The following is a 17558-nucleotide window of genomic DNA, read 5'->3' as shown; positions in this document are numbered from 1 at the left end:
AAGGACTCATTGAAAAGAAACTGTTGCTCAGTTTCCTTTCATGGTAAACCTCATGGTAAACCTCATGGTTTACCTTAAAAAAGAGAATTGTGCTAATGAGAAAATTAACTGTATATATTTAGTTTTCTAGCCTGCGAAATCCCAGGGTTCAGACAGAAATATCAAGCAGCGAATGGAAGCTGCCTCTCTCATACACTAATAGTGGTGCATTCCTATCACCTGGAGTCACGCTCCTGTTGTGGGTCAGTGAGCCTGTGGGGCCTAGCTGTGGGCCGTGGTGCGCAGGAGAGCGCTTCTGTCCCTAACTGTCTCGGGCTCTGGCTTGAGGGGACGCAACAGAAGGCATCCTCGTGTTGCCACACTTGCACACCAGTGGGTGTTCAAAATCCAAAAGAAAGTGCATCGGCAGCCCGCAGACTTGTGTGAGTTTGCTGTCTCGTAATTTAAATAGACTTTTCTATGGTGTTTGAGTCTTGTTACCTGTTACAGTGTTTAGTTGGACCTGATTCTAAATTCAGTGAAGTACGTTGTCTGACCATGACAACAAAAGATGGCGGCCCGCGCAGTCCGACCGTCCCGGTCTTGCACAGTCCCTCTGCCCTGTCCCGCCAGGGCTGTATCGTTAACGCCCACCGAAGGCTTGCTGGCATCAGTGTCTCACAAAGACGCGTTATCTCATTTTACCCTTGGAACAGTAAGTCGACTGCGGTCGCTGCCCATTGTACGCCAGGAGACTGAGCGTAGTTGGAAGGACTTGCGCAGAGTCGAACAGCTTGAAAGTAGCTGTCTTACAGTTTAATCCAAAGTCTACGCATTCACAGTTTGTCCTCTACACTTACTAGTTCCAGTTTCTAAATGAGGAAGGCTGAAGGAAGTGAGACCTACTTTTTAAATTATTGTCAGATCACATGTGTGTGCTATGTACTGTTCACACACACACATATACACACACACATTTTTACTGTTTCCCTCTCAAAAAAAAAAAGAGTTAACATAGTATTTCCAGCAATGTTTGGCCCGAAACTCCTGGTGTATCTTATTATTCATCTAGAATGGCTCACTGGTAGGCAAACACATATAGCTATTCTGGAATACCACAGTGGGGATAAAAGACCTGGAGTGGAAGGAAAAAACTGTTAAGACTCCAGACAAGCTCTCCCAGACTTGGAATCACTGTAGTGACCCTGGTTGCCTAGACAAGAAAAGGGAACCAGAGGGGAGGAAGTGGGGAGATGAGAGAGAGACAGACAGACCAGACACAGGCAGAGCACAATGAAAAGAACTCCAGAGGTGCAGATACAAAGACTGGATTAAACCCTAACCCCTCCCTGGCCTCCTTTAGGTCCTGGAGCTGAGTGCTGTCATTTGCACAAGAGAACCGGTTTTGTTGTCTGTCTGGGGGGTGTCCTGGGGCTCACAGGCACAGAAAAAGAGACCCTTTGTGAACTGGAAAGTACTAACCAAGGAGTTACAAAAGGGAGGCCTGGGGCTCATCTTGCCCACAGATGTTGCAAGTCTGGCCCTTCAAAAACCAAAGGTCTACCACGATGGTAATGAGGGAGGAGGATTTTAGTTCCTGCAGGGCCTGTCCCAGCCTCTCTCTCCCTGCTGCCTGCCTCTCCTCTGCAGGCATTTCTGTTTGTCCCTCTACTACACACCAGCCAATCCTCTATGACTAAGACATCATGCAACAAGCTTCACTGACTCAACCTTCTGTAAAATGCTAACGGAGCACGAGGCCAGCACTGTGGCATGAAGAGGTAGAGACTTGGGAAAGCAGACCTCTGGCCACAATTTCAACTCCAAACACAAAGAACAACAAAGCAAAGAGCATGGTTTTCTAAGACTTCGCCTAATCCTCCAGAGCTGCTGCTACTGTCCTAGCTCTTTAAATGATGCTGCTGAGATTGGGAAGGAAGGTGGGGACGGGATCCTACCATTGACAAATCCCCTTTTCACTGGTGTTTGCAGTGCCCAGGAATTCATCAGTAACAGATGCTACACCAGCTAGGATAACCAGAAAAACCCAATGCACAGTGGAGGGGGAAAGATACGAGAGAGGAAAACGCATTTCAGCATCCAAGAGGATTGATTGTTAAGCAGCAGTAAGAATTTAAAAGCCAATTTCTGAAATGCCTCAAACAAGTGCCTCTGGAGTGTTCTGGCAGGCTGACGAAGAGGAGAAATTCAGGAACTGTAATTCACACAGCAACTGGCCATTCATCCTGAAAACACATCTGCTCTGGGCATCATTTATCCAGCAGTTATCTTTGATTGCTAAATGAATCCGCAGCATCTCCTGTTTGTTCCCGATTCTTTGATGTCTGGTGTCAACCAGGCAGTTAATAACTGTCAACTGAGATACTGTATTGGAGGGACTAGATTTAACAAAAGATTAAATTAGGGATCGCAGCTCGACCACCCACTGCGCAGGAAAGCATTCCTCGCTAGAACATAACATTACCGTCGTAAGGATAAAAAGAATTTCAAATGGGAGGGTTAGGATTTTCCTCCCCAAAATGCAAGGTGTGAGTGATGGCCCTCAAACTGGGATATGTGTGGCTTGGCCTACTTTAAAATGCCCTCCCGGCTCAGCCCTTGCCTATCATGGCCTTGGAGACTCATTTCTGCCCACAGTCAGTGCTGACTAGCCCCGTCACACTCATATCATTCTTTGTATCCAAATCTCGCGAGTCAAAACATTCAGGCAGAATGACGGAATAGAAATAACACAGACCTCAGAGTCAGAACACCAGAACTTGATGATAATTCCGTTGTTCTCTACCATGTGACTGGCTCGTCACTGACCCTCGGTGCCCCGTCAGTGAAATCATACATGGGTGTGTGCTGTTGGAGCTACAGCAAGTCGCAGACACTGTATATCTTCCGATGGATTTCGCTACGCGTGGTTTGTTAACACTCGACTGGCCTATCAGAGAGGGCTATTATGAGGAACGCAGTTAAGACAAAGAAAGAGGGCCGACATGTTATAGGTGTTCATTTCCGATTCCACGTAAGATGAAGGCAGATTCCAGACATGCGGGGAAAGATACAGAACTCCGATTTGGCGTAGTTAGGGCTTGAAGAAGAGCTGTGGGGGGCCTGATGGAGCTCTGCCCCAGGGCAGAGTCAGCCTGATGTCAGAGGTCCTCAACCAAAAGTAGGTTAACAGAACCAGAAAATCAGGGAGCTACGGGGGAATCCACCATAGGAGTTAGTCATTTTATCTCTGTAGGCCCCATGAAGCTCTAAGGCAACTGTTTTTGTTTTCTTTAAATCACATTTGGACTACGGATAAAAAAAAAAAAAATCCAGAGCTACTAAAAAAAAAAAAAAAAAAATGGTGGACTATACATGTTCAGAGAGCCACATCCATGGGAGCAGTAATATATTTCCATTCCCTACCCAACCTGAGGGAAATATAATAGTCCCCACTTATCCTTGGTTTTCTTTTCCTTGATTTCAGTCACCCGTGGTCAACAGTTGTCTGAAACTATTTAATAGAAAATCCAGAAATAAGCAATTCACAAATTTTAGACTGCACTGTGAGCAGTGTGATGAACTCCCACACCATCCCACCCCTCACTTAGTAGCACTCTCCGTCATCAGAGAGGCGAGCAGGGACACTACTGAATAGCATTCTCAGAAACGTGATTGTCATTAAGTTGAAAAATCTGTACAATTTGTTCACTTTTTCTTTGATTTTTTTGGTTCATCTACTGTCTTTATTACTATTGTATTTATTTTAGAAATAGCTAACATTGAAGCTTCTTTGATATGAAACCCTGTACAAATACTTTATATAGAAGTAGCTTAGTTAATTCTCATAATCAGCCCTTCTACAGGCAAGAACATGCAAACTTAGAGAAAGGAACTACAAGATCCATTTGCTAGAGCCCCACTGAATATGACTGATAGAGTCAGAGCATGAGCTTAGTTCTGGGTGATTCTGTCAGGAAAGTTTTTATGACCTGAGTTATTTCGTCTCTGGCATTGCTCTTTCCTCTTCTAAGAACAGGACTACCAACAAGGAGTGATCGAGCGCAGGGGCTTTCTCACAGAGCATCCAAAGGCGCCTCTGCGTTACTTACAACCTCTAACTCATTCTGGCGTATTTCTTGGTCCTTCACTCACCTAGGAAACCCACTAGAAACACCTTGAGCCCTAGTGATTAACCTGACTTGTGCTCGCATGCGATACCATGAATTATTGTAACACAACTGTACCGTTCCAATCCTGCATTTCATAACTGAGGAATGAAATACAGTACATCTGACTTAGGTGTTTTCTAAGTGAGATAGTTAGAAAAATTATTACTTTCTGTGGGTATTTTTTTGAGAGCAAATGTTTAGAGCAGTTATAATTTAAGAATCTGGCTCTGCCACAGAAAGCCAGCCTCGAGGCTGTCTACCCAAATATTCCATACAGGCTGTTAAGACACCAAGTGTTTTATACATTCTCCCCTTTCCATTGTGAATGTACTCCTTAAATAAGAACGCTAACAGCATGTACCCGGAGAAACTTTGTTGTTCAGAGACTATAAATTTTTTTTAATTAAGAAAATTTAGATAAGCATTACTGAAAGAACTAGGTTGGATACCCAAACTCAACTGAAGGCTGGAGAATTTTTTTTCCTTTAAAATCCACACCTGCTGACCATTTGACATTTTACCACCATCCTTTTCATTCTTGGTGCCCATGAGCTCCTGTAACTGGCATCTCAGATTTCCTAAGGCTTAGTGAAGGGTCTGAAATCTCAGTGTCCAAATTTGTGACACATCTGAAATGCTCAGTTTGGCTCTTGCACGGAGCCATCTGCATTGATTCAGCTGTGCTGCATCTGGGTAGATTGGTTACGGGCCAGGTTTAAAAAACACACACTGGATGGAGTTGCCTTTCAAGAGTTTGGTTGTTTTTGCTTTTTATGGATTTGGCCATAAAATAGTAAATTAGGAAATAGTCTCAGTGGATGAAATCCCTTTCAAAAAATCACCCATTGTAGCCTTGACTTACTATTTGGGAAATTCTTCTTCATAACTAACCAGACATTTTCTTGCTACAATTAATGAAAAAGCCACGTTGCTTTCACTTCAGCATAGAGAGGGAAGTCTTCCAGGCAGTCCTACGAAGCTGTGAAATTATCATGATATACTCATGATCACAGGGCTGTTAGGAGTTTGAATTAACTGGGGATTTCAGGTAACTGATTGCCGGCTAAAAACCCTTCTTCCAAGCAATGATTATACACATTGATAATCTCCCTCCAAAATGTCTGATTTCACTTTCTGGACCTAGTAACCTTCACTCCTCTTTCTGCTGCTCAGTGGTCTCATTTTTATCTGCGGTGAGCAGTTGGGTTGCCCTTCACTGGACCATCTCAAGTACTGGCCACTGACTTTCTAAAATGGAGAGGCTTAAGAAGGCAACCATTATTCCACAGAGCATCCTGTGCTACACTATTTAGAGCCTACCTAGCGCCTCAGGTGACTTTTTAAGACATGTCCTCGTTCATTCAACCTCTTCTTAATCAAATGTTCCCGTAGCTGCTTGACAAGGTTTGGCCTGAATGCAACTCTGAAGACTGATGGGAACTCATCTAAGAAGATGAGAAACTAAAAATAACACCTTGCTTTATACATGACCCATCCACAGGGTGTCTACACGCCCCTGACCCTCCCTCTAAGAAAACACCCAGACCAGACCAGGCTGATTGAGTTCTGCCTCATTGCAGAGCATGCCGCCACTTGTACCCATGTCTCAGACCAAACACCTCGGAGTCATTCTTGATCACTTTATGCCTCTCCTCGAACATCAGTAAGTCCTGCCCCCAGACCTCCGCATTTTACCTCCAGTATATCAACTTCTCACCAACACCACTTGAGTCAACCTTTAAAAGTAACTGTTATCCCCGTCTGTAACAGCTTCCTTCCTGATCTCCCAATTGCTACTCTAGCCTCCTTGACATCCATTATTTTTAGACAAAAAAAAAAAAAAAAAAAAAAAACCCACAACAAAACACCATGTGTGTGTGTGTGTGTGTGTGTGTGTGTGTGTGTGTGTATGATCTCACATTCAGGAATCACCACCATGGTTAACACCTTAGTATATGTCTTTGTGGATCTTTTTCTATGATTATTTTTTAACCAAAGTGAGAATATAATGTCCCTACTGTTTCATAACTTTTCTCCAGTTATAGTATCACCTCTGCATTTCAGTAATTTCTAAAATGTTTCCAATGATCCTGAAATGTCTTCACCGCTATTTTCCCCCAGTCCAGCACCATGCTTCAATCATACCCTCAGCCCAGCATAGTCCTCTTATGTTTCTGACTTACTGAGAAGACTGAGCCAATGTCCTTAACGTCCTTTCTTCACAAAGGAGTCAGACGTTTGTTTCTCTAAATGTAAATCAGAGCAGTTGACCCTCTTTCTTAAACATACTAAGGGCCTTCTACTTCATGTAGAGTGAAATCCAAACTTCCTCAATGGCCTGCAAGGCCCTGGGATCTGGCCTCTGGCCAACCTCACTGACTTGACCTTCTAACTACTCTCCTCACACAGCACCAGTCACAGAGGCCTAATCTCTGGTCCTCGAAGACTCCAGGAGATGTAAGCGGTAAGCTCCATGACAACAGAAATTGTACCTGATTGTTTATCACTGTAGTGCCTCCGATAGGGCCTGGCACCTGGTAGGCACTCAACAAAAATTATCTGGTGATTGAATGAATAAAAAGCTCCAAGACTCTTAAGAGAAGTTTAGGAAAACTGTATGAAAGATAAGCTGGAACAGATTCAAAGACCATCTAGGCCAGTCTTTCTTGTTATGGGTGAGGAAATGGTCAGCCAGAAATGAAAAGGACACATCTAGAGCAAGGCCTACCCAAAAGCAAACAGTCTGCAAACGTGCTACTCTGGGAGGCAGACCACTCATCAAGTGCGAGGCCCAGATTCAAGAACACAAAAGGCTCTGAACGTGCTCAGAGAGAAGTGATATCTGCAAATAAGATTTCCGACAGGAAGCATCTGGGTTTGGAGCTGTTTTCCTGAACTCCGTCTGGACTAGAACTCTGCAGTGCTTGGGAGGTGGACTTGGGTATATGCCTGCACTTTGGGGGAAACCTAGGAGCTGTCACAATTAGACATCTGAACTCTAATTGTCCGGCAATGACCTTGACCTCCACAGGAGCCTGGTATCCCAACTCCTACTATAGTACTTTCCCATACCAATGTTCTGTCCCTGAACTGTGAGTGCATTTTCTTTAAAAATAAAAAAAAAAAACCCAGACACATAATGACCCCATTTTACTCTGTGACACTGGCCCCAGTGTTGGCATGGACAAGCTCACCAGCCTCTAGTCACCATTTGTAATACATCAGGTGCTCTGCTAAGTGGCTTCTATGCATTCTTTCATTTCAAGTTCATAGTACCTCTTACAGGTAAATACTATTCTTGTTCCCATTGTAGTGGTGAGTAACCTGTGCATCAAAGAATTTAGGTAACAGGTCCAAGGTTAACAGCAAAAATCAATGAAGACGTCCTGCTTCAAATCTCTATCTGCCGATCTGCAAATCTTAGTATCTGCTGCCTTCTCTCTGGGATGCCTCGACCCTCCTGGGCCTGCATGTGCCAGCTTCAGCTTCAGCTGATTCTCAACCCCAGGGACCCCTTTATAGCAAATTCCACTGGGGGGTACCTCATTCCTTTAAGTTCAAATTCATTGTCAGACTTAAACTGAGAATTAGGGAATGTTTACTTGATATGTCAGACCTGTCAAGTGACTCAGGAGTAGATCCTGCCTTATCTCCCCCCAAAGTATCGAATCTTGCATTTTTCAAGTCTGCTGGCAGGCTACTCAAGAATATATTTTAAGATAGAGGAGTCATAAGAGCTTGGCTATATGAATAATAACTTCCCCCATATCTGTATTTTGGCATATTCTGTCCTGTGTAAATATTTAGTTATGTTTAGGAACAAGAAGTAGTCATTTTATTTATAACCTCAAGCTTAAGGAATTTCAAAGACCATTTGCTCCTGGGTTTTTTGTAATATATTAATATATCCTTCTCTTCCCTTCCTTTCATGCAAATACAGTCTATACAGATCAGAATCCTGTTTCTCTGATTTAAGGAGGGGGGGTGTGGTTGCTGCAGGAGCAAGAATGGGGAGAGCAGTGGTACCTGGCTCTTTGGCTTGCTGCTTTTGCCAGGTAACCTGAGGCTGGAGAGAGTCACCTGCTCAAGGTCACAGTTCTCCAGCTGGCTGTAGTTACCACTGAGTGTTCGCACTTAGCAAGTTGATGCTAAAACGCACAACTTATTTCAGGGTATGCACCACGTCTTTACCTGGGTAGCAGGCAGTGCTTTTTCTTCTTCTGCCCCAGCTGACTCTAAGAATTGCTTCTCCCAATTTCCCAGGTGCACCTCCCTGGATTCCCTTGTGCTGCACACTGGTTGCTGCCTCCAGACTGGGTTGCCTAGCAACCAAGCTCTGCAGGCTTCCTAATAGACAAAGGCTTTTCCTTCCAGTCCAACTGCTGTACTAAGGCTCATTGTTGATAGGGAACAACTCCTTGCTGAGCATACTCTCTAATCTGGAGGCAGCTTTGGGGACTTGGAGCCAGGAGCTAGAGACATCTCTCCTCAACAGGGAGGAGGAATAGACATTTGAGGACCAGCTCATATTGCATGGACTATTTCCTACACTGATAGATGACTTTGCCTGTGTTTCCACTTGGCCACTCCCCAGACATTACATTACAGAAGTCATTCTGTACAAGGGCATCTGAATTCAGAGAATAATTCACATTGCCAACTTCTTGTCCCATACAAGCCCCAAGGAAGTCATCTAATAATGCAAGATACACAAGCACATTTTGAAATTATTTCACACCTATCAATTAAGTGGCTCAGATTTAAGCTCCACTCAGTAGAAATCCTTGCATCCATCTCACTTGATCTTCACCTTGCACCAAGCAGAGGAGGGGATGGCATTCCCACTTAAAAGAAGAAGAGAGGACTCACCCAAAGGTAGACAGGAAAAAGGAGATGAAGCTTATTCTTTAACACCAGCCTTTCAGAGTCCTCTCCATCCAGGCTCCATCTGGGTGCTTGTTCCACTCTGGGACAGATGCACCTTCATGTGAATGACGATTTGATTTTGGTGGCTTGCCTGCAGAGAAAGGAGGGCAGAGGGCATTTTCTAAATTAGTAAATAAGCTTGGAGAAATGTAACGATTTATTCTGGGTTACTCAGCAAAGCTGTGACCCTCTTATCTTTCTGAATCAAGGCAATCAGCCATTAAACACTCCATTACTGATGACTCTGTGGCTTTGTTATGAGACAGCACGTGAATGCATCTAGAAAGTTATGCAAGCAAAGAATTTTAAAGAGAGATGACTGGCAAAATGCAATTAATACACCCCACTATTGAACAGGGCAGGGTTACCTAATCTTCTGGGTTTTCCTAGCAAAAAACAAGATAAACGTAAGGAGGAAAGGCATTGTGTCTATTTCTTTTGCCTTTGTGTCTTCTGTATGCCTCCACAGAGCCTGACATATAGAGATCGAATCATACAAATGAAGAAAAATAAGGAGCTAGTGCATTACCCAATACAGCAAGAAGAGTTTGTGTTCCAGTTCCTGCCTCATATCATTTAGGTGGACTAAATACCATCACCTTCGGTTCAAAATCCAGATGACTGTTCTGGCATTTTAGTATTGCTAAAACCTGGGACTGTCTTCCAGCGGAAAAATAGAAAGTCTTCCCTGTGAAACAAGACTAGCCAGCCAACTGCAAGGCCAGAATCACAGATCACAAACTGGAGGAACACTGAGCCAAACCAGAAATGTCCTCATAGCCCTCAGTGTTTTACTTCCTCTTTATCTATTCAGTATCATTCCACGCTTGAATACGACGATCATCAAAGGCATTTTGCTTGCCTAGTTCATAACCTATTATTGTTGGGGCAAGTGCATCACAGCATATGGCATAATAGTCAGACGCGTAAAATTCGGGGCCAGATTGACCCAGGGAAATAGCCTCTCCTCTTTCCTAGTGACTGACTGTGTGACTGGTAGCCTCTTCAAAGCAGTTTCCTTGTAAGCAAAAAGGGAATTAGCATAGCACCCATGTCAGAGTCCGGGTGTAAACATTCAATGAAATCATGCTTGTAAAGCCCTTCGCTCAGATCTGGCATACAGGGCCCAGCAAATGTGGGTCATTAATTTTAATAATAATAACAATAGTAATTTAAATAATTACATATTTTATATGTTACATCTTATTGTTTGAGGGATCCACGTTCTTTGGCCGAGGTCCTAGGACGTCCCAAACTTCTCAATCAACTCATGGAAAGAGCCCCTAGTGCATGTCTAAGAAATATATGTTCAAATAGTATTGAACATAATTTACTAACTTTCCAGGTCCAGGGAGGAAATTCTAGAGGGGCAGCAGTTAAGACCTCTTCTGTGAAAGAGTTTGCTGTTGGTACCCCGCAATCTCCCTTCTCTGCCCACCCCCACCCCCCACCTGGAAGGAGGAGCTATTTAGTACACACTGTTCCTGCCGGCCTGCGCTGGAAGGAAACGTACATGTTTTTCCAGCACACATTAGATTTTCCTGACACCATCTGTTCTCCTAAGCCCACGGCACAGTTTGCCTTGCTGTCACAACTCTATCTGAAAATGTGGAGAGGAAATGTGATGAATGATTCTGAGGAATGCTGTTTACCTACCAACCATCCACCAGTGAGTGGTAGGGATGGCGCTGGGTAAGAGCGCAGTCTTACAACGCTGGGATTCTGCGATTAGCCCTATCTCACACATCACAGGGTTGGCATGACACACGGCCCAAAGAAGGTCCAGGAAGGTCCTGCTGCTACAAATCCTACCTTAGCTCTCATTTACCGAGTTCTTAGGTTCCACTGGGCACTATGTTAATTACTTCCACAGATAACAATCTCACAAGGCCCCAAAAGGTAGATACTATTATGGTCCACGTGTCTAGTTGAGAAACTAGAGGCTTGTGAAGAGGAGTTAATTTTCTCCTAATCACCCTGTTAGCAAATGGCAGAGTTGGGATGTGAACCCAAGTTATCTGCTCAGACTCCAGTCCCACCATTAAGAAGTTTTCATCTCCTAGAGTTACGCTTCTATTCTGCTATTGTTGTAACCCTAAGTAGGTACTTACACACACAAACTCACACCACCTGTGACCCTGCCTTGTAGGAGCTCAGTAAATATAACTGGTGGGTGGTTTGTCAAATGGGGACAATGACCAGCATGATCAAATATCTGCCTTCCAAGTCAGGGCCTGTTTGAGAGGGAAAGGGGCCCTACTAAGAATTTTGCTAGGACAACAGCTATAAACTGCCATCATGCTGGACAAATTGGACCACATGGCTATCCTGGTTATAACCCTGTGTTCTACTAGAGCTACTTAATGTTATGAGTTTCCTCCGTGACAAACGCTAGCGACAGCCTTTGAAACAGTTAAACCTGCACACTAAAAATTGGAGCTATCCATCCTAAACACAGGCTCAGACAAAGAGACCATCAAAAAGACAACCTGGCTGTCACCCTGATTTTGTTTTCCCTTTTATAAATGTGCTTGTAATTTTTTTCCCTACTCCTCAGCAGATGCTACCTGATTTGTGCTCTGGCTAATGTCACTCACGTCAAAAGCATTGCCAAATGCAATGAGGCAAAAGTGACACCAGCAAAGATGATGAGCAAGGCCCTGGCTGGTGTGGCTCAGCGGATTGAGCGCTGGCCTGAGAGCCACAGGGTCTCAGTTTAGATCCCCAGTCAGGGTACATGCCTGGGTTGTAGGCTAGGTTCCAAGTAGGGGATGCATGAGAGGCAACCATACATTGATGTTTCTCTCCCTCTCTTTCCCCCTCCCTTGCCCTCTGTCTAAATAAGTAAAATCTTTAAAAAAAGAAAAGATGATGAGCAAGGAGAATGGCAGTTGTCTGCATTTCTGTCCTGTAGACTTTGAATGCATCAAGGAGCATCCGATAGAGAACATCTGGACACGTGAGAAGCCAAGCAGAATGCTGTCACCCCAAACTCAGATCTGGGAACCCTGAAGTGGGCTCCCCCCTCAGGACTGGAGGGCGAGGACTCGGGATCAGGACAGCAGCCTTGGAGCCACAGAAAACTGCAGAGACGTGCTTAGGGAACCTGAGTTCTTGGTCACGCTGTTACTCACTAGCTTTTGACTTAGGCAAATTATTTATCTTAGTTGAGACTCTGTTTATTAACAATAAACACTAAGGCTCCCTTAATCAAAAACATATGACAAGTGGTGTATTTCAAGGATCCATGGGCATTTCGTGGAAGGCAAGGGCAGGAACAGACAGGCCTTCTAGGTAGTGAATAAAGGAGCAAAAAATGCATTGCAGGCCTGAGAGGGACTCCATGTTTCCTTTCACTATTGCTTCTTCCTATCAACCTGCTTCTTTCTCTTCTCTTTTTTTCTCCCTCCTGGTCTCATGGTGGAGGACAAGGTAACCCAAGTTATCATGGTACAGCTCCAACCACCAGGAAAGACTGGTGCTCAGTTCTTATTCTCCTTTCCTTGTCTAACTCCCAGCCAATGATCTGGTTGGCAGCTAGTATGAGCTGTCTTCCCCAGGGCCAAAAAGGCAGACGGAGAGAATACCTCAATTTCAGATACCACACCTGAGGCCCACTTCTATGGCCCAATAGGAGGTGGATAGGTTCCCACTGCATGGGGAGTATTTGTGAGCTAAGGTAACATCTTCACAGGTGTCCATTAGCTTGTGTAACTTCACGTCCTCAACAATCAAACCTGACCTCTCTCCTCTTGTGTGGTTTAAGTCTTAAATGATACCATGTACAGAAAAAAAAAAAAAAAACCTGGAATGCAAAGGGCTTTACCTCTCCCAGGCACTAGCTGTATATGAGATGTAAAGCAATCATATTTAAGCCTATATCCCCTAGCTTCCCAAGCTGTAGTCCTCTTCCCATGGACACGTGGCAGGTCAATGTCATTGCCAGAAAACAAACACAAAACTTTCCTAATGCGAATGTTGTGGGCTTAGAGTTCACTGACAGGCCAGAACCCTCTCCCTCTCCAAGTTGTAATTAATTCCATTGTTTGCATTATGCAAATGTACCTTGTATAATTTCATATTCACACTTATCATTAATAAACTCAGTTGTTACTTCTCTAACAGAGCTCCGAGACACTTAATTATGAGAACTGCAAACAGAATGTAAGGGCTGCAGACCGTGGGAATCCTTCGTGATGCTGACAGATTTTGCTCACGACCTGCCATAATGATTAATATTACTATTAATTTTGCCAGGTGCATTGTCAACATGGGTGCTAAGAAGGAAGGAAGGAAGACTCCTTTGCCCAGAACCAAATTCTCCAAGGACGGCTACTAATGGGGAACCAACATGCACCTCACTCAAGCCCTGACATCATGTCAGTTGATCAACAGAGGCCTGTGATGGGCAAAGTCTCAACCGTGTTGGGACTTAGAAAAGGGCCAGGATGTGAAACAATGTTCTGGGAGTATTTTACTGATAGATGCCCCCCTGCCCTGCAGCTATGTCTGACCAGAACCCTCCCTCCTTCCCCACCCTCCATAGACATGACTTTGTGAAAAGAGTGCCAGGGTCTAGTTGACTCTACCCCCCCGGGTCTCAATCCCCCGCCATTCCAGGGGCATAATTATATCTCCCTCCCTAGCTGGAACTGGCAGACAGGGAATGCTTTGTCAACGAGCAGAAGAGAAGGGTTGAAATTCAAGTTTTCAGGTATGTTTTACCCAAGACGCCCTGAAGTGGTACATGCGCTGGGTAAACACGAGCTATTGTGCATAGAGCCATCGAGAAACTAGGTGGATCCAACATGGGAAGCCCTCTGCAGGTATATGAGGTAGCTGTCAGCTCTAAGTGGACACAGTACAAATTGTTGAGTGGGGGGGGGGTACCATCTGAGAGGGTGAACTTTGTGGAGACAAGGAAGGAAAAGTAATAGAGAGGAAATAGGAAAAGAGGAGGCAGAAGGAGAAAGAAAATGAATAATAACATTGATCAGGCTGAGTTTAAAGAAAATACCAACTTGAGGAGTGGCTGTTCTTTAGACTCTCAAAGGTGCCCGCATGCAAACATACACAGACAGACGTAGGTGCACATTCCCCCCACCCCCAGGGTGCTGGGTAAATCCACAGTCTCCTCATCTTCCTCAATAGGTACAACTCATGTGTCCAGGCACAACATAAACACACTGCTACAAATCACACACACACTCCCCCGTATGTGTCTCAGCAAAGCTGTCTGAGTAAGTGCCAAAACAGAGCACACACATACTTTAAACACAGACGTGAAGACAGAAGCCAGCTGACCACAAGTTAATCAGGAAATCCGAAAGACCTGACGAAGTGCCAGTAGAAAGGTCAGCATGACCGACTCCTGCTTCCTAAAGTGACTAGTAATTTTTCTGCTCTTCTAAAAATAAAACTGAAGATGAAAGAAACTCAGGTAAATGGCTGAGCACTATCATTAGCTGGGTTGGTGCCCGTGTTGGTCCTAGTCAAATGCTAGCTAAAACAGTAAGTCGTAGGAACATAAATCACTGTCCTGTTAGAGCCATCTCCCCAAACGCACATAGGAATCAACCGTGACCCACAATACAAGCACACACTTAACATCTGTAATTATCACATACATCACCCACTGCCATATCCCACCCTGAGTGATTAAATGGGCTTTCAGTTGCATATTTGAAGGCGGCACTGCATAGAGGAAAGGGCCACGGGGTTCACTTGAGAGCCACCATTTATTAAGAACTAACTATGTGTAGACACTGGTCCAACATCTTCACATTCTCTCATTTAATCCTGACAACTCCTCTAAGAAATAAGTGCTATTATTATATCCATTTTGTGGATGATGGAACTAAGACACAGAAATTATGCTGAGGACCTATTATGCATATCATCATAAATATTATGCCAAGGAAAGGGCAGAGCTTCAACTTGAACCCCGGTGGTCTAGCTCTAGAATATTAAGCTAAAATGAGCATACCCATTCCCGTGCCGACTATCAGCTGGTAGCAGCTGACTGTAAAGCCAGTCAATATGGAGCAGGGCAGTTGCCTGCATCGGGGCTTGACTCGAAGGAGTGCTACAGCCAATGGGTGAGCGTGCCTCGGGTGGGAAGGTGAGTGCAGACATGCATAGGGAGTTTTTGAACACCAGCCTGGCTTCCAGAAGCTTAGCGACCACTAACCAAATGTGTGACCTTGCCCACAAATGAAGAGAGAGAAGTGAGGAATCAAATATGACGTCAATCTTGACAACATTTTTATGGGTTTGAGCACCTCTGTGAGGGCCTCCTGGCACACTGCTAAATGGTTAGGACAGCTTAATAGCCTGAGATCATAGATTGTTATCTCCTAGTTTACAACAGGATTTTACAATCGCAGCCTTTATTTTTAACTCTACCCATCCCTGTGTTTATAACTAAACACAACAGAATTTAATGACCAGTGGAGTTCTTCTGTGTGCTTACAATGCAGTGGAGACGAAATGCATGTCCAAAAGTCACGGGACCATTAAAGAAATGGGACTTTCATGCTCAAAGAAATTCAGTGGAGAAGAAAAGGACAGGGCAGTTGAAATTTTAACACTTAATGCTCAAAAGGCTTCACAGTTCTACCAGTCCAACAATGTAGTGAGGTACCCACCTTCCTAAAAGAACATAATGCTCAATACTGAACTCTGAGATGGGTAAGGAGGGTACTCTGTCAATTTAATCTTTACAACAACTTAGAAAACTTATCCAAGGTCACCCAGCCATTCTGAGCAGACCGAGAACGATTATCCCAAGCTGCTAAAGCCAGCTTCTTTCCCATGGCCCCAAGTTTGCTTTGGGAGAGACAGGATGCACCGAGCATGTCTCAATCTCTCTTATAACCAACCCTACGAGCTGATGGCTGGCAAGAGAGAGGGCTGTGGACTTGAACCTGGGACATCTTGGCACTCAGCCTGGCTCCATTTGAATCATACTCTCAAGTGACAGAATTAACCAGCCATGGAGATGGAGTGAACAGAAACAGGAAAAAATGAAGCTGCCAAAAAATCCCCAAAAAGCCTCATGCAATCTAAGTCTGTGTTAAATAATAACAGCTACTTATTTATTCCTTGCCTTGTTTCAAGAAAAGATTTAAGACCTGGAAAAGAGTTACCATGTTTTACCTGATACTGAGAAAGTTCGATCATATTAAAGAGGGAGTAGACATGACTGCTTGGTAGAAGTTCCAAAACCTGTCCTAAAATTTTTTTTAAAAGATATCTATGAAGTAGTGAGCACCACTAATATCTGAGCTGTTCAAGAAGCAGCACATTTACAAATTGCTCTATAAATGCCTCATGTCAGGTGGCCAGAAGGGACTTAAAAATCATGCATTTAATTAACTCAGAATCATATACATACTAAGGCATCTTGTCATCTTTACTGGGCACCACTTTGAAAGATTTGGTATGCTTTTTTTCCTAAGCACAAGAAGTTACGAGGTGGGAAGGGGAGTGAGGGTTTTTTCCTATTAAAAAAGCCACGGAATTTTTTCTTTAATCAAAATTAAAGAGAGTGGAAGCATGTCACCTTACTAAATGGGCATGATGGCTGAGATCAAATATCACCTACTTCAATCATCATAGGATTTACTCCTTTATTTCTCCCCACATAAAAGCAAAAATATGTCCCACCCAGACCGGCTTCTGAGCTATAGATTGTACTGTCAGCCATTCAGTAAATCTGGACAATAGCAATTTATTTTTCAAAGGTGGGCACGATTAGCCCAGCACCTTGGAACTGGAAGGGGCTTCAGGAACAACCCCATGACCCCATTCTCTCCTGTCTTTAAGAATTCAAAAGCATCACCCTTGCAAAATCAGTCTGCCTCGTCAAGCTATTTGTCATGCCGTTAGCGATCTCATCTGCCCCACCAGGCTGAAGACCTTATTATACTTGGGAATAAAAGAATAAAGCGATTTTTCCTCTGTTCTGCAATTTCCAGATTAAAAAAAAAATCTTTCTGCATTTCAGAAGACTTTATATCAGATTTCTTTGCCTTACTTTGCTGATACAGCAAGTAGGCACAATAGCTGCGTGGGACAATTTTCTAGCCAACTTGCTGCATCTGAGCAACGCAGGATGAAAGATTGTATTCAAAATTCACTATCACAGTCTGTCTGCCTTTCCAGATGAGTAAGATCATGGCTTCCATTCAGAGAAGAGGACAATAAAAATAACAATGGCTAAGAAAATAAAAAAATCCTTTCCTTATAGGAGGTACTGAATATATTTAGAAGCAAAGACTGTGAATAAGACCGTAAGAAAGAAAGTCTAATACTTTACAAATGAGGTGAAAAGGCTGGGTATGAGGCAGCAGAAAGCACAGTGCTGATATTCAGATGGAAATTGCGTTCTGCCTAAGCATATTGTAATTCAAGGACAACAACCTCACTAAGAACAATAATAAAAAAATGTGGCTTAACCAAAACATTGAATGTTTTCAG

The sequence above is a fragment of the Desmodus rotundus genome, chromosome 6 (assembly GCF_022682495.2).
Source record: "Desmodus rotundus isolate HL8 chromosome 6, HLdesRot8A.1, whole genome shotgun sequence".
Lineage (NCBI taxonomy): Eukaryota > Metazoa > Chordata > Mammalia > Chiroptera > Phyllostomidae > Desmodus > Desmodus rotundus.
The sequence above is the reverse complement of the archived record's forward strand: the minus strand, read 5'-3'. Positions refer to the sequence as shown.